Source organism: Cyanistes caeruleus, chromosome 5, assembly GCF_971803275.1.
Source record: "Cyanistes caeruleus chromosome 5, bCyaCae1.hap1.1, whole genome shotgun sequence".
Classification (NCBI taxonomy): Eukaryota; Metazoa; Chordata; class Aves; order Passeriformes; family Paridae; genus Cyanistes; species Cyanistes caeruleus.
Window position 1 is genome coordinate 9,913,529 of NC_141705.1, and position 18,093 is coordinate 9,931,621.

Consider the following 18,093-nt stretch of genomic DNA (forward strand, 5'->3'; position numbering starts at 1 on the left):
TCATCAAAGTTGTATTGATCAGGAGGTGGATTTATGCCTTTAGCTAAGTTTGCAGGGGCTGAGCAGTTGGTTCTCCCAATCCTCCTTTCCAGAAGAGCAAATTGCAGCACAGAATCTGAGAGCTGTGATGACATCTATGGAACTACTGCTTCTGAGTCCCTGGTTCCGATTGGTACTGGTTTGTGCTGTCCTCCCTTCCACCAACTCAGCTGGAGGCCAGAAGCAGGAGGTGGCACAAGCAATGCCACAGCGACTATGGCAGCCCCCACGGTGCTGGTGGAGGGCTCTTTGTCCCTTGTCTCTCCACTGTTTCAAACTGAAGTAAGGAGAATTTTAACGATAATGATCAGAGTGTGTGCCTCTCACTAATACTGGTAGGAGTATTCAGCTGGGAAAGGTGGATTTTATTTTTCTTTTTCCCTTTAGAAACTTTTTGTGTTTTCCCCAGAGGGTGAGGGCATGTTCTTCTTTACTAGAATCCAGGCCCAGGAGCAGGCATCCTAACTTATTAGGCCATTGATTTATGCCCTTGCTCTTTGTTGATTCATGCCCTTGCTCTTAGCTGGTCAGATAAATCTCATTACTTAGAAGATTCTCCAGAGAAACAAGTGTTGTGGGTTTTAATTCCCCAAAGGAGATTATTGTGTTGAGTGTGCATTTTGTGGCTCTTAGAAGAATAGGAGATACCACTGTTTGGTCTTGTGAGAGAAAATGAAAGCTCCACTGTGTTCTTTATGAAGATTAATCTGCTAGGAGTGCTTTGAGACCAGTGGATTTAAGTTTTAAAGGGAGGGGAATACTTGATTTGCAAAGACTAAGTGTTTAGTTTGAGAATGGTGTTTGGCAGAGTCAGACATGTGAGTACATTTGAGTACTTAATACATCACCTAACATACTTCAAGTACTTAAACATTAATATGAAAGTAATTTGTGCAGTCTGGGTATCTTTATTTTGGAGACAGCTTTACTCCCCAGACTAATAGAGGAGAACAGGGAGCCTCCTAAGGGCTGGCTCTGTCATCAGTTGTTACTAGTATGACAGGAATAGTTTTCAAGAAAAATTAAAGTAATATTAAAATTTAAAGAGGCATATTTATGAAGGATAGATTGCTAGCTTGCAAGCTAACCTTTTAGGTTATCTGGAAATGAAAATGTTTCAGAGAATGAAGGCTACTGAGCTGCTGCCCTTTTAGCTTTTGTTTCTGAATAAACACTCAAAGAGGTCTCCTTCTGAAAGACAATTCTTCCAATTGATGTTTTTCAATTTGTAGTTTGTACACTGCTTCTAATGGATCTGTGAATGCTGGAACTCTTGTCTATAGCTTTTCTTTAGAAGGTGCTGAGCTTCCACTGAATGTGTCTAAGGGAAGAAAGAGCATTTATATCAGGTTTGTCTTAAATGTCAATTTATTTATTTTATGTTTTATATTTTAAAGTGTGTTTTAAATAGCATGATCAAGAACAAAATGTTTTGTTTTGCAGGCATAAATTTTAAGGCTTTTATTTTTAAGCTTGTATGAGCTTGTATGAGCTTGAAACCTGAGAGTTTCAAGGTGATTGGCTTGGCAAGGAGCCCAAGAACCCAAGGAAAATGGCAAGTCCTTTGCAGGGCTTGTGGCCCAAACTACCAGTTAGCATCTTCCAAACTACTGAATAATTTTGGGAGCCGGTCTCCTCGAATGCTCTGAAAAAGAGAGGAATTCCTTCAGGTGAATGACAGCCAATGTCTTTTTGGCAAAGGGAGAGCAATGGTGATACAACTCACAATGTGATGAAGTTTTTCTGGCTAAGTTTTTTTTTCTAGGGCAATGTACATTTTGAAATTAGACACTGTATTAGACACTATATTTCATTTTACCTATCACTTAATTTGTATGTACTGTGAAGATAAAGCAAGTGGAGCAAGTCATGCAAGTCTGTTGTGCACTTTTAAATATAATCCCTTTCTCAATTCAGTCCATAGTCACTTTTTCTGCTGAAACAACTACATTAAAAATGCCATTATTGACTTTCCTGTCTTAAGTATTGAAGAAGAGTTGGAGTAATGCTTTTTTCAGTCTTTGTGTTTTCAAACACTTAAAACATGTGAAAATGATCATGTCAAAGATGATTCTGATGTTGCTTCTACCTGAAATTTTTTTCCTGCTCTCTACCACACATGTAGTGTATTCCTAGGTAGATTTGCACATATTTTCTGTCACTCCAGGAGAGGTCATGAACAGTCAAATGTCAACTGAATGTCAGAGAAATGCTCTTATAATGAAATCTATTAAGGTGTCCAATAGCCCTGTGCAAAAGAGAAGAAAATCTTGTTTTGTGACCTTTAGGAAAAATCAAACAAAACAATAAAACACACAGAAGGCAATGCCCTTCCTGGGGTTGAAGCAGATGACCAAGTGTTGGTAGAAGCTTTCAGCTTCATTGTTTATATTTTTCTTTTGCTTTTTAAATAATTTACAATGATTATTACTTCAAGTGCTTATTTTTGTCACACTTCTGAATGCTAGTAGGCAAACACAACCTTTTATTTCTTTTGATCCTTTTTTTTATTATGATCAACCTATTTTTATAACTTGTCATGGAAATATTTGCTGATTCTTTATTCACTGATTCAGAGGCTAGAAGAGACCATTAGAATTGTCTCATTTGACCTCCTGTACAAGCCAGACCAGGGGACTGAACTCCATAGCTCCAGCATAGGTTCTTATTGAGATGAGAAACACAGATTTTAAAATGATATTATATTTTGTTTCAGGACTTCCAGTGACAAAACATCACTATATTAACTAGCAAGTCTTTGAAATCCCCAATTACCTTTGCTTATGAATTGCATCTTCTGTCTATCCTTGGATGTAATTAATGTCAGGTGGCTGCTATGGCATCTGGATACATCTGGTTTCTTTGCTCATGAGAAAATACTTGACAAAGTAATGACAAAGAATAACTTGTCTTGTTCCTCCTGGACCCTGATGCCTTTGGCAGTCCAGCTGAACTATCCTCAAATATTTTTGGTTTAAACTCAGAAAAATATCCACACCAGCATTTTAAAGGTCTGTGTTTTGAAGATAGTTGGGACAGCAGAATTAACATTCACAAAGGCTAACTTTATCCAAAATCTAAATGTTCCTCTGACAGCAGAAAAACAGAATTGTATTTCTGAATACCTAAATTAAAATATTTGAAGTTAGGCTTCTGATTATCCAGGGCCCAGGAGGATGCTCTATAAATATTCCGTCATGTCCACAATATACTCTTCTAAGAACTTTAATTTTGTTCCATTTTTCTTTAGTAGTATTTTGACTACATGTGGGTGACTGTCTGAAGGAAGTGTACTTCCAAAAAAGTGGATTGACTTTCACTGAAGAACCTGTCAATAAAGAAAAAATTACTTATATCTGAAATAAAGGTCATTTTTTTACCTATGCTAGATGAATTCCTAGCTGGAGAGTGGTAGGTGCCTGTTTATGTTTTTAGATGATGGAATAGTTCTATTGATATAGGATAAGGACATTTAAAGTCTCTAATAATCAATTAGATTATTAAATCACCTCTGACCTCATTCTGCAGAGATGCTGTGTACCATTTGTTTAGGCTATTGTGCTTAGTGAATAGTTTTATATGTTTTTCAGTTTTATTGTTATGTTTGGTTTTGTTTTATGCTTTCATCTCATTTGGTGATGAACAAACACATTGTGTAGGATTGTTTCTGAGCTCTAGAAATATGGTAGTGCTTTGTCACTTTACACAAGGCCACTGTGACATTCAAACTGAGAAAAGTATTATTCCTAAACATTGGGGCACATGAATCACAGATATTTATTATAATAAAGAACAGTGCACTTTAGTGAGCCAGCTCTTTAACACAACCCATCAACTTAAGAGACCAGGGAGATTTTCAGCAACATGGCCAGCACAGGCTGGAGGGGCATGATTTTTTTTCCTGTGAGCTTTCCCAGAACTGCTGATATGTTCCAGTAAAAGCCTCTCATGACTTCTGTTCAGTCTTATGAAATCTCACATAGCAACTAAAAGTTCCTGAGCAATACTGTCTTTGGCTATCTAATGGCTTGCTGCTGTTTCAGTTCTCCTTTTGGATCGTGCACAGAACTATGCTGGCTGAAAACTGCTGTCACCACAGGGAAACAAAAAGAGTCCCAGTAATCCAAATTAGAGGAAAATTATGCTGATGGTAAAATCTTCTTGGCTGTTGTACAGATTTTCAGGGATGTCATGAGAATCTTAAAATAATAGATATTTCAATCAGAGTTTGAATTAAGGAGAAATAAATAGAATTGACCACTTCAAAGATGCATGTTCTGTTCTCAGCTCTGGCAGTGATCTGCTTGTTACCTTTAGAAAGGCTTTTTCATAATTTTTCTCTTGCATGCTATTGTTGGTTAAAAACATGAGCCTTTTGGGAATGGAGCCCCCTCAATGTTCTTCTGTTTGATCACACCCACTCTCTTGTGGCTTCTATGTTCTTCTAGTAAGCAAATGCTAACAGGAAGCTGCAAGGCAGTAGAGACACAAACTGTACTTTTGTGTAGAAACACTGTACTTTTTTGCAATTGATTTTTTTTCCCAGGTGTTATTATTATCACAAGAAAGCAAATGGATCCAAAGCTGTGTCGAAGGCTGATCCTTGGTGACATACTGCAGTAAGGGGTGCTTATTTCTATTTGCTAGTTAGCTATTCCAGGGGGAAAAAACCCAAAGCTGCTTAAGTTTTTAAACCTATTATGTGGTATTCTGAAAGGTCAAGTTGCTGTTCTTTTAAAATACAATTTAATTGAAAATGGACAGTAGCCTGGATCTTCTTGAGGCGTAATGAAGTAGTCTATTGATATGCACCATGTGTTCCTGATTAAAATCAGAAGGCTAGGAATGTTCAGCCAATTATGCAATTTGTGAGACACTGCCCAATTAGTTTAGGACCATGCAGGTACACAGAAAGATACTTCATGTGTTCCCTGTAAGCAAAAAACCCCAAAGTGCTGAATTATGCACAGGCTAATAAAGGCAATTGTTTGAACTCTCTTGTTGCACTTTATTTATCTCTTAGAAAGATTTGTCTGTGGTAGCAGTTTACAGTATAGCATAATAATTTATAGTTAAACATATCAGTAAGGAAACATAGATATTAATGCAAAGAACAGGAACCAAGGATACAATTTAACATCTGGAAAAATCCTCTTATTTTTTATAGTTATGTAGCAATTTTTGCCTGCCTCATTTTACAAATCTACCTAAGAGCAGGTGTCAGTGTTGTCAAATTTTCTAGTTAAAAGAATAGCATTTAAAGAAGTACAGGTGTGGTTTTCATGATTAATGAACTTTTGGATCATCTTAAGCAGGAAAATATTCACCGTGGAAGATGTTTAAACTACAGACAAGTAACTCAATGTATTTAAAGTTTCAGCTTTGTATTTATGGTTTATCAGTTTGTACAGACCTCTATAAAGTAAAAAGACACATTTGGTGATGTAATATTTTGCAAGAATGTGCCTGAGCATGCATCTATCCAAAATACAGAAAAATCTCTCGATGTGTTTAATACATCAGAATTGTCTTTTAAATTTTTTTATTATTATTATAGAATGGGAATGCTTAATTGTCTCTAGCCTTGGAATCACACATGGAATGTTCAGCAGATTTGTGCAATTTGTTAGAGCAGCAGTTGTTTCTTAACTGTGGGAAATATTGACACTGGAAAGGAAAGATGGGATAGTGAGCAATTCAGTCTCCCCCATGGAAAAGAAACACCACATTGCAGAGGCCTTAACTGAAAATTAAAGCTTTGTTTAGTTTGCTTAGCTGGTTATAAAATGTGCTTCAGAGCCCCAGAGTGTCTGAAAACCAGGTTGATTTAATCATGGACTCAGGGGCTTTATTCACACGATCAAGGGAATTAAAGTTCAGCTGCTTTGCTGTGGACTAATCGTTAATCCAGGGTGGCTGGTACCAGGGGCCTGAGAGATAGGGCTCAGGGTGATGAAAAGTGTTTGGCAGCCTGATGCCTGTTCATTGCCTTTGTGCTGAACAAGGAAGCAACAGGAGCAAAAAGCCCCAACCCTGAATTCTTCAGGGAGTTTATCAGGTCAGAATTAAGGAGTTTGTTTCTTTGGCCAGCCAAAAGGTTTTGGTGGAAACTGATTCTTGTAAGGAATGCAGTTGCACAGAGGAATCTGACAAACACCTGTGGGATATTTGTATTGCTAGTAGGGGCAGCAAACATAGGGACATTTGCCTATGTCCCACTCCTGTCTCTAAAGAAATGTTAAGCTCCTCTGAAGAAATTTTAAGTGAACTGTGTGTTAAAGTGCTTTCATACATCAGTGGGTAAGCAAGTAAAATTCCATATCAATTATGTACTCTGACAGTCAGACCAGTGACTTAACAGAAGCTGTATTCTTCTGTGGCTGCGTTTAGCTTTACTAAAAAGCTACCTGGTAACCCCAGTCTCTGGTTTGAGTAATCACTTCTGCAACTTTGAAGGCTGTTTGGATGCTTAGAAGGTACTCAGATATTAACTTGGCTCATTATTTTTGGTATTTCCTGGGCTGTAAATGCTGATACTGACACTTTCTGTCCATCCTTTTCATTTACAAAATTAAGATATACATGAAACTGTTCCTTTAACTAGTTCCTCTCTATTCAGATATTATTTTCTATTCAGAATATAGTTTACAAAATCATTTTTCTTAGCTTTGTACCATTTGCAACTAAAAATAATTAAAAATAAATCCCATAGCATCATATAATTTACAGTAGCTATGAGGTCCTTCTACAAATACTGTAAATCAGCAGTGCAAATATAGATTAGATAGCAGAAAATTTAGGTATTCTCCTGCCCTCCCTGCCATATTTTGTTTCCAGTACCATGTGGGAAGAAAAGAAGAGCCCCAGGCAGGTCTCAAACTTTCAGTGTTTAGGAGAAAGCAGCATGCAAAGCACATAAACACACAGAATATGCACAGGCACAGAAGTGAGCATGTTGATATATGACACGCATTTCTCAGTCTGCTGTTACTGTTTCCCTGGAAGGCACTAAAACGTTGAAATGCCCTCTTCCAAGTCAGGATCAAATCATAATTTCCTAAATATTTCACACAACCAAATCCTTCACAAGTCTATCCATTCCATCAGGAACAAGCAGCAGCACTCACCTCTTGGTGGCAATTTTGCATGGCTGATACACTGATTTTTTAGGTCTTGTGTTTTAACATGTTGACCATATCTTTTGCAAAATGCGGGATGTTCCTCCAGGACCAGAGTTTTAGTTCTTTTGGTAGCAAGTGCTACATAAAGCTTTTCCTGTCGCTGGAGGTTTTATGAGGTCTTTCTGCCTTGCAGATTTTCTGTGTGAAGTCTTCAAGAAATTCTGTTCTCTTTTTCCCATCTTTTTTTTTTGTGATGACAGTAAGAGCATAATCATCTTTGAAATGTCAACTTTTTTTTCTTCTTGGACAGAAAAATGACCAATAGCACTGCAGTTCACTAGGAAAGACAGATGATATTATCTGTCTTATTTCCAAAGAAAATAAGTTAAAAAATAGATATGAACTGTGACTGTGAATGCTGAAGTTACTATTTCCTGTTACAAAACAGGAAAAATATTCCAAGATCAAAACACTAATCACTGAGTGTGAATAAGGCTCTGTTAGTGCTTCAGAGCATAAATTTATTAAATTATATAATTTATTAAATTATATAATAATAAATAAAATTATATTATAAATATAGAATATTAAAGACTGATTTTAACCTCACAAATAGCTGCTAAGTACATATCCTAGCTAGTTTCAGACTGCCAGTTTATTTTTATATTGTTTGCAGCTCAGAAAATTTTGCAAGTTTTTGTGATTCCCCATCAAATTGTACTTGGTGAATTTAAATTTGTATTTTGCATGAATGTATTTTGCATGTTTCCTCAAAGTCCCACTGTTCTTCACATCTGATGTACTCATAAATTCTCTTTAAATTTTGTGTCACCAGGAAACTTCATTGAGGTAATTTTCTTTTGGTTGGTGTAATTATTAAAAACATTAGCTAGCATCAGCTCCAAGACTGATTCTTTAAAAACTCTAAAAAGTAGAATCCTACCATCCCTGTCAACACTCCAATTCCTTATTTACCATAGAAAATTTTCCTCAATTTCTGAATCTCACTTTTAAGGCAGTATTACAGGCTTTGCACCATATTCAGTGTTTTATTGAAAGATTATATCTATTTTCTATCCTATTGCAGAATTCCTGCATCTTGGTTCTCACCCCCACATCATCTTTATTCTTTAAAAGACACCTGTCACTTGCCAAGTGCTTTATGCTTTACTTTGATTGTAGTAATAAGCTGAAAAAGTGTGCCTGTGATTATTTACCAAACCTAAAATGTAATTCAAAGGGGAAACTGCAACTTTCTCTTCCAGAAACTCTGGTTCAATCTACCAGATAATCATGTATTTAGGGTTGTGATAACAGATGCATAGTGTCTATGAGTCACACATATTTTTTTATGTCAGATCCAAAATTATAGCTTTCTTTTGATAATTTGTACTCTGGAGTCTTGCTTCCAGAGGAAAAAGGTGAAGCAACGATATCTGAGAATTAAATATCATGTGAAGAACATGTCAATTCACCTTTCCTGCACTGGAATTAGAGTTTAATTACAATCAAAGAATCCTTCAACCTAAATTGCAATTGCAGATTTTACAGCCACATCTCACATGTAGTTTTGTAGAATGACTTGCATCAGTTCATACTCAGTGTGCTAATAACACTGCTCTAAGAAACAGCTCCAGCAAAGATGATGGGAAATGCTTTTGAAATCCCCAGGTCTTCACTAGTTCTGAATTCGTTTCTCCTTCAGTTTTCAGATAGGATATTGTCCCACAGCTGTGAACCCCTGACAGCAAAAGTCTGCTTTTTACTTCAGCCCTGAGTAGAAAAATCTGAAGCTGTAGTTCTAATGAATTGTCATAACAAATGGTGCAGTTAACCTGGCCAAGCAGCTCATCAGATACACTTATTCAGTCTATAAGAAACCTGTATTATTCATTTTTAGACAAAATACTAATGTGCTGCACCAGTAAAGACTTTACACTGATACCAGCCTCTACCTACATCAATATCTTATAGTTTAATTTTTTGTGATGAGAGAGTTGGTTAGGATACATTATTTACTTTTAGCTACTTGGCCAACTGGAAGCGTTTCAGCTGTGGATTAGGTAACTAGTTTGGGTACAGAAGGAAATGACTTCTCCTTGAGAAAAGCCAAGCTCCTTTCTGTATAGTAACAGAACAGGACAAAAAGTACAAGCAGGTTCGGGTAGAATTAACAATAAAAAAAACAAGAATAGTGAGCATAGCAGGTTGCTTTCATGTAGAAAAAAACCAGATTTTTCAGCCAAGGATACAAAGGAAAAGCCAGTTTTTGTTTGCATGTGTTATATAATGAATTGTAACTGATTTTGCCCAGCTAATTTGAGAATCCTTCTTTCTGGAATTAGGCAGGAGAAATCCAGGCCTGAATGTTTAATCGTTTCAACTGTGCTCTTGATTTTGTCTGCATGTTGGCTTGCGTAACAACATCAAAAGAGAGTCATCCTGGTTACATGAAGGGCATTGTATTCCTTTTGAACTCATTTTACACCAGTATTAGTGATATATAAACCAAGCCCAACCTTTGTCTTTTCCTCATCTTCAAAACTGGCCTAATCCTGAATTATTTTAATAAGAGTTGGTGAGTAATAACTCATGAGCACTTATGTAGCACTTCTGTATCTTCACAAAGAAAGTCTAAAAGAAGGTTAGCCCCTAAGCTGCATTTAAATTTCCTCTGTAGTTAAAAAATTTCAAAGCATTTTATAAATATTATCAGTGGAGTGCTCAGAACATGGGGGAATATAGCCTGTTTTTCTAAAGGCTATTTCAAGGGAGAGCTCATGTTCGTGGCATCTTATTCTCTCCAAGCAGGGAAGATAGTGAGATGCCCTAAATCCTAACTATATTTCCCATCCCTTAGTTGTTCCACATGCTTTCGTAGCAGGTGTGCTTAGTTGTCCCCCTCATCAATTTTAAATTCAAGTGAATGCATTTGCTTAGCTGCTTCTTTCAACAAACATCTTCAAAAAGATTAGTATCGCCAAGATCACCCTAAATGACTCCCAGCTGATGAGCACAAACATAATATGATTTGAAAGCTTCAATTTTAAGATTGCTTTAATACCTCCAAGCTGATCACAGCCTTTCACAACTACTTGTATGCCAGTTGTACATCTAAGTGCTGTCCTATTTCTTCTCCCACCTGTTTATGAGAATGTTTCTTTACAGTGATCTTTTTTTATACAAAAGTATCCTCTTTAAACTCTCTTATTTCAAAGTGAATGCTGCCAGAAGAAATGCACCAGGGTGAATACTTGGACTGTTATGGAAATGCTGGTATAAGGAGTTTGACTTAAAGCCATCAAACAATTCTGCTTACTGAGAATGAATTTTTTTAATCTCCTTGCAGACTGTGTGTTCTCTTTAATTTACGTCAGAGTGGGCTCTTCAGTGAATGGCATGACATCAGAGGGGTCAGCACACCAAAGTGATCTCTCTGTGTCATGGAATTTGGGGATTTTTAAGATCTGCATGGTGGAAGCAGCAACAGTTTTGAGAGAAGAGTGGTTTCTTAATAAAGCACAGCATATCCAACCAAAAGCTCAATTCTCTCTAAGCATGTAATTTGCCTGAATTTAGTGGGGAGGGGCAGAAAACATATTGATGTAATGAAAATGTGTAGGGAGGCTTTCTTCAAGAGGAAAGAAATGCCATAATGACAACTTTGAGAATGAGATAGTGATGAGGATTTGACTGTGTTGAAAATGAGATGTGTAAACATATTGCTTTTCCTTTGATGCTTCAAAAATACAATTTTCAACCTCTTGACTGGAACATACCTGAAATCATTCTTCTTGTCAGACCTCTGTCAGATGTTCTTTAAAAAGGTTTTTTTGGCAGATGTATGAAACAGCACATACAAAAGCCTTAAAGGTTTCGGGATAGTGTCTGATAGCTGTGTGAGCCACTGACCAAATGGACAATTGCAAATATTTTCTGGCACATTTTGCTCTCTGCTGTTGTATCACCTCAGCCTTTCTATGTCTTAAACAAGGCCCCTGAGGAAAGACTTGTGTGTGTGTGTGTGTCAATATCTCCTGTTCTTACAAAGAAGTTTTAACAGCATGGCTGAATCCACTCTTATAATGGGTTTCAGAGAAAGAACATGTGGCAAAAATAGGTTGCTGACACTGTATATGCATTGAGAGGCATTAAGTTTACAGAAATATTAGGCATGCCCATTAATCTGTTATGAACAATTGCTTTTCTGGTAATTCATCCATTCTACCATTCATTGTATTCTGTCCCAGCCAAGTTGCCAGCATTTCAGAACAGTGTGCCAAAAATCAGCTAAGGCAGTAGTTTACAACTGACAGAAAAGGGACCTATTAAATTCAGAAGAGCTTTGGAAATCAACTTATGCAAGTCTAAGTACATCACAATTTCAGAGAGGCAACAAGCATAACAATTTTTTTATTGCTATTTAACCGGTCAATAAATGAGGTCTCTGGAATATTTGAACTCTTCATAAGGCTTTACACTGTACTGTCTTGTAGATAACCAGCTTTACTGAAGATCAATGTAAAACCTAATGTAATCATGATTTATGCTAAAGATTTTGACTTCTGGAGAATATTTAAAGATTTCAAAAGAGAAAACTCAGAATGTTGGCACTAAATCAGTACACCTCTTCTGCATCAAGTTCAAGGATTTTTTTATAGTTGAAATGTTAAATGTAATTTTCATTTATATGCTTTAATGCATGTACATTGTTTTATGATTTCTTTTAGCCAATTTAATAATTGCAGAGTGCTTATATATGTCCATTAATAACTAGGCAAATATGATAGTTTAAAATAATGTAATTTATTTCTTCTAATTTAGTATCACAAAGGCCAAAATTGTTGTTATGTAGAAGGGAAAAGTTAAATGAATGAGGTTCAAACTCAACAACAGACATATCATGAGGTAATACTGTCTAGTAATATAACTGTCAATTCTGACAAGCTGGATTAAAAACCTAGAAAATCTCTGTTCAATACAAAATTCTTCACCCTTGTCAATAATTATTAACATAACTATGTTTGCTCTTTCTTCTAGGCTTTTGAGACTGTCATTTTTCTTTGCTGGTTTTTCCATCTTGAGGCTTAGTCAATAAGTTCTCAGTGAGTGTTTCTATACTGTTAACATATTTAATTATCAGATATTTGTTATTTCCATATCCTTAAGGGATGTCTTACAACAGTAAATTTCTTCTCTGGGATGAGTGTATAGATTTTGGATTCTAGTGGATTACACAATGCTTTTAGAAGAGTTACATAATTTAGAGCAGTTAAAAAGCTTATTCTGCTTTGGCACATGTTCCTATATTAAGAGCAGGCATATATTTTGACTCTCATATCCTCAGTCCTTTAGTTCTTCTGCCTGTGTGGCAAGCAAAGAAAAAACATGCCTGTGTAAGTGGCAAAACCATTTATTTACCTCGAGACCTCTGCACTTCTGGCCGTGTGTGCTGGGCTCTGGAACTAGGGGATGGAAAGTGGAGGACTTTTTCCTGTAATGTGAAATTCCTCTATCCTCTCAATGTGCTGTAGTTCCACAGCACAGGATTTTCCCTTCCCATTAACTTTGCCTTGCAGAAGGCAGCAAGAGTGTGAGGGGCTCCTGCTCTGAAAGTCACACAGGCTGTTCTGCACAGCCTCGTGCTTCTTCACACCTCTGCTTGACACCCCTGACTGAGCCAGGGCTCCCCTCTGGAGCAGGCAAATAACTCTGCCACACTGCAGGCTGGAGGTTTGGATGCAATTCCATTTAGGGCAGATATGAGGATCATTGCTGCATTTTTAGTGAGAATGTGTTATTTTTTTACTAAAACGAATGCGGATGGCTAGTCAATAGAACAATGTATGAAGTGTTTGATGGAGTGATCACTGGAAATTGTAAGAGAATGTGGTTTTTCTAAAGCACCTTGTGTCAGTCATGATTGAAGCCAGAGAATGTTGTCAGCCTGCCTTATGCAGAATTAGAAGTTGATTTCCCAAAGGTCCTTTCTGGTCTTTCAGAGGAGTGCCTTTTTCTTGTCATTAAAAAAAAGCCATTTCTGCATCAATAATGAACTAATTGTTTATAATTGTTAATTGCTTTGGCTTAGTGTCTGATAAAATTATGCCACTTTTAACATTTTGTAACAATGTGCAACAACATCATCCAGGATTATTTTTTTTAAATTTTTTTCTCCATCCCGCAAACATCGATATGTGTTGGTGACTTTATTAACCATAATTTGAATGTTTTTAAAGACAACATTAATTTGTAGGTTGTGCCAAAATTTTAAAATCAGACTGTTGAATGTCTTTGAGTGAAATGCTTTGCAGAAATCTCACCATATTATGTCAACACGATTACAATTATGAGAGAGATTAAAATCTTGTCAGGGACTCTGCCTTCTGTTAGATTCACAACTTCCAGCTTTAGTGAAGGGAAAAAAAAATCAAGATAGCTTTTCACTTTACTGGTTGAAGTCAACTGAAGGATTAACCTGTCTTTCCCAAAAGGCAGACATTCTTCTGCACAACTGTATCTATGGCATGTTCATTTTCAGGAGCTTAGACCTTTTTTATGCTGCTTCAGCAATTGATAGATGAACTGGAAGACAGGTTTCATTTCACATCCTTTAATTGTATCACAGCTCTTGGACCATCTAGCTTGCTTACTGAAGCAGTGGAACATTGCAGACTTTAATTAATACCTGTCAGAAGTTTTAATTTACCAAAAAAAAGTTCAGAAACAGTCTGCTGGATACTCACAGTCTTAGAACATAGGCTTGTCCAAAACCTTCTCAAAACTGATGGAAGTGAGTTTGTTCCAGAGGTAATAAATTTTCTGCATCTGTGAGCAATTTCTGCTTTGATAAAGGGAGATAGCACAACACATAAAAACTCTGCTGATAATGTTCTAGAGTAACACTTTGGCTTTTGCAAGTTGTCAGGGCTTGATTGACTTGAGTGGCATTGTTCCAGTTTTCACAATCTGAATATTTGACTCTGCTTCTTACTGCACTTCTCCCCCTGCCTTTTTCATCTGAAAGATCTTCCTCACCACTGACACTGCAGGTGCTCAAATGCAGGTGTTACAATTCCCAGCTATTTCCTTCCTTGCACTAAATCCCAATCTCTGAGAGGATCCATGCACCTTGTGGTATCCTGTGCACAATGCAGAGATACTCTGCTGTGTTTTGTTTATGGCAATGTCTAAATTTGTCTAATGTCTAAAGTTACAGCTATTTTTTTTTTTACTCATCATTATCATATAAACATACGGATATTCAGGTTGAGTGTCTGCATTTGTCTGGGATATTCAAAACAGAAATAATTGTATTTTCCTGTCTCTGTACTGACAAGTGCTTGGGAGGTACAGAGGTTTTCAGTCCTTTTTTAGTTAGCATTCAGCACGATCTGTGTGTTTTCCATTTGGCATCACTTATGTCATACACCCACAAAGGCAGAGATATCTGCTTCCCCACACCACAGAACCTACTGATCAATAAAAAAGAAGGATACCTTCTCTTCTTAAGGGACTTTAAGCTTTAGAATTCAAGCAGAATGAGAAAAGTAACAGAAACACCTCTATAAAACAGTCACCACAATCCCCTTCTGACTCAGACGATGTGTAAAACACTTCCACATAAGCCAAAAGATGAAATATTCCTGTGTTTCCATCTCACAGGTAAAATGAGTTGCCCATTTGAATATTATTAGTGAAAAAATGGTTAAGTCCTGTGTAGCTGAAGGTAAAGTCTGGTTTAGGTAGCTGTCAAAGCAAGAGAAAAGTCCAGCATGTCAAGACTCTTAGTATCTACATGTCGTTTGTATCTAGTAAGAGCTGAAGAAGTTCAGCTCTTCTGAAAATCAGATCATGTTCACAGGTGGCCGAAACTCTTCTCTAAGCATTGAAATTTGAATTCTTCTTTCATATTTCCTCACTGGAAAGATGATAAGTTCAGACAAATCTGCATACTTAACCCCACTCCATTCACTGCCTTAAGCTGAGATGAAAAATACAGCTGCAATATTTCCTAGCAGATACTTCAGCTTTCTTTAAAGAAACCTCAATAATGTCAAGCCCAGTTTTCCTGAAAGTCTTTTCAGATTTTTAATTATCCTGGATAATTACACATTTTCTCCTTTGCAGCAATTTGTGCTCATTACTCTCTGTCCTGTCCTCAGTGGACATGAATAATGGTTTGCTGCCTTCATTTTTGTTCCAATCTTTGACAAGTTGGAAGACCATTAAGTTTTCTAACTCTTGTCTTCTCCATGCACAATCAATGCAGTCCTTTCATGTTTTCTTGTTTCATATGTTACAGAAAACACTCCTCTCTGGCATTTTTAATGGCATGTTTGCCTATACGGTGGAAGTAGGCAAACAAAACCAAGTGCATGGAATTACTAGGGGAAATCTTGCCTTTTGATGTTCTCAGTATATTAAAACCCATAGCCAAAGCAAACTTTGTCCTTGATGCATTTCCACCAGGTTGCTACTGGGGATTCTTTTTCATGCCATCTGTACAAGGACATGAACATTACAAATTGGGCAGAGGTAGCAGGTTATTCAGGGTGGTAAAAGTGACACCTGACTAGGAGATGTGGTGGAAGGGACAGGTCTGAATGATCAGTCAACAGAATGTCATATAGGATTCAGGGTAGATGAACTGATGAATGCAGGAAGAATTTATGTGGACTTCCCCTAATGGGCCTCAAAGTGGTGTCACCACTTGGTGGAAGGGTCGGGGTTTGGCATGGTCAGGTTCAGGAAAAGCAAACAGGGATCAAAAAAGTGAAACAGCTTCTACACAAGGAAGAGTTGTGCAACTGGTGAATCTTCTGGCTGGAAGAGACCCTTGGGGTGAGAGCCACAAAATAACAGCAAGCTTGGAGAAAAAGATAGGGACTTTATAGAAATAAAGAAGTAGGAGTACTGAACAGAAATAATGGGAAGCACAGTTCAGACAGGAGGAAGCAGTACATTGCATGTTTGATTGTAGACTTGTGAATGCCCTTATCCAGGACATTGTGGCTTCTGGATTCAAGGGATTTTACCATGGACTCAGAGAGAGACTAGACAATTTCTTGGAAAAGAGCTTAAAATAACTAAATACTCAGAAAAGAGCATGCAACCCAGGAATCTCCTGAAGAGGACAATGCTAGATAACAGGAAATCAGGATAAAGTATTTATGTACTGAAATTTGGTTTTGTGGAGAATATTAGGTGACATGGATCTTTGAGGTCACCCAATGCCATCTGGAGTCCTGAAGTCAGACCAGTGCACTGAATTGTTGCCAGGTGCAACCAATATTTCTTCTCCTGAGGAGATAAAAAGGAAATTCTGGGCTTGTTAAAGACAACAACAACTTTCTCACTGACATCATCATATGGGCGTTTCATTCCAGGAACTTCATCTGCAATAGATTGTCCTGGAAATAAGCACTGGAACTGAAAAACCTTCCATTATGTTGGGATTTCTGAGAAAATAATGCAAAATTCAAGGTGCAGCACAATATTAATTATCCCAAATGCACAGAACAAATATTCTGAATGGCAACTGTCAGAGACAAACCTAACCAGAGAAATATTTTGATTTATCATATTTAAACTTTGAGATGTTATCATTTCTCACAAGAGCTCAAAAATATTATTTTAGAAACAATAGTTTTTTGAGAATAATATTACTGTGACCATAACAAGGTAAAATTGTCTCATTCCTGTTTTGAATTAGAGCAATTGAGAGACTCACAAGATTCTAGTCAAAAGTGGAAGTATTAGGGCAGAAAATGACGTTTGATTCTAGAAAATATTTTTGTAGAGTTGGCACTGCTGCCATGATAATGGCTTTATTGTAGGAGATAGATAAGGTGTTATGTCTATGTTATGATAGATAAGGAGAAACTTAATTGGAAGTTTAATTTTTTTGCTGATGTAGAAGTGTTTTCTTTGTGCCTCTGGTAGGAAAACCTCATAAGTTTGTTCTGATTGTGATGTTGATCACTGCAGTTTCGGCACTGATCCCCTGCAGAGATGTAACCAAGTTTCTCCCTCTAAGGAAGAAGCAAAATTTTTGTACAAGTCTGTGGCACAAACAGTGCCTCTCTCTCCTATGTGTACACTACTGGGGACCAGATACTGTATGAAGTGTCACAAATGGTGTGAAATGCAAGGAAGTGCTGGATCACTTAACAGCAATTTCGATGCGATAAAATCTCTAAAGCTTTATGGAATTGTAATGAGATTGCATCAGTTCCCAGAAGGGGCTCGGACACCAAAAGAAAACACGTGAGTGTTTTAGTGCCCAGAATAGGATTTCAATTTTCCAGTTAATCCTCTCTCTACAAGAACCATAAAACCATGATTTATATACTTAGGTATCTAAAGTGAAAACATGTGCAGAGATATGTGAAGTAAGCTGCTGTTCTTATTTATTGCTTGTTCTATAGCAGTGCTCAGTAATCCACTTCAGGGCAGAGCCTGATGTATGAGAAGCACTGCATACACAAGTACCAGGGAAGTTGCCTATTTGAAAAACAGTATATTCCAAAAGTTATTTCAAAATAAATTTTTTACATCTAGAAATTTAGCTGGCCTTTTAAAATTAGATGGCAACATCACCCAAAAAAGTTTCATTTATTTCCAGCTGAACAGTTTTGAAAGGAATGGAAATACTGCTGAAAAGGAAAAGCAATTTTTAAATGTTTTAGTAAGGTTTTTATTATGAGGCTTCTGAATTCTACTTCCCATTGTAGACAGCTTACATTTGGTATGGCTTTCAGTTCCTCACAGAGGTTCTCATTTCAGTTTTTAATTTTTGGCAAAGTGACCAAGTGCAATGTTAGCTTGGATGAACATCACTCGAATGTGAAAGTGCACAGACCTGAATTTTATGTAATCTTCTGAACCCAAAATGCTTTTTCTGTTGATGTCAGAGAGAGGTGAATCAGAG

The 18,093-nt window shown here is 37.0% G+C and overlaps 1 protein-coding gene across 5 annotated transcripts in view; it reads left to right on the forward strand.

Moving 5' to 3' along the window:
* LOC111928414 (uncharacterized) overlaps positions 1 to 18,093 on the forward strand; it is a 48,638-nt gene that overhangs the window by 10,917 nt on the left and 19,628 nt on the right. Inside the window, exon 3 of one of the 5 annotated variants that reach the window (XR_015287626.1) lies at positions 93 to 2,006. The exons of 1 other annotated variant lie outside the window; for it this stretch is intronic. The gene's annotated coding sequence lies outside the window, so the exon portion shown is untranslated. Of the gene's footprint in view, positions 1 to 92; positions 2,007 to 5,964; positions 6,098 to 18,093 lie in introns of those variants that run through there. 3 more of the 5 variants (XR_015287629.1, XM_086891687.1, XM_086891688.1) reach the window with 3 other exon arrangements.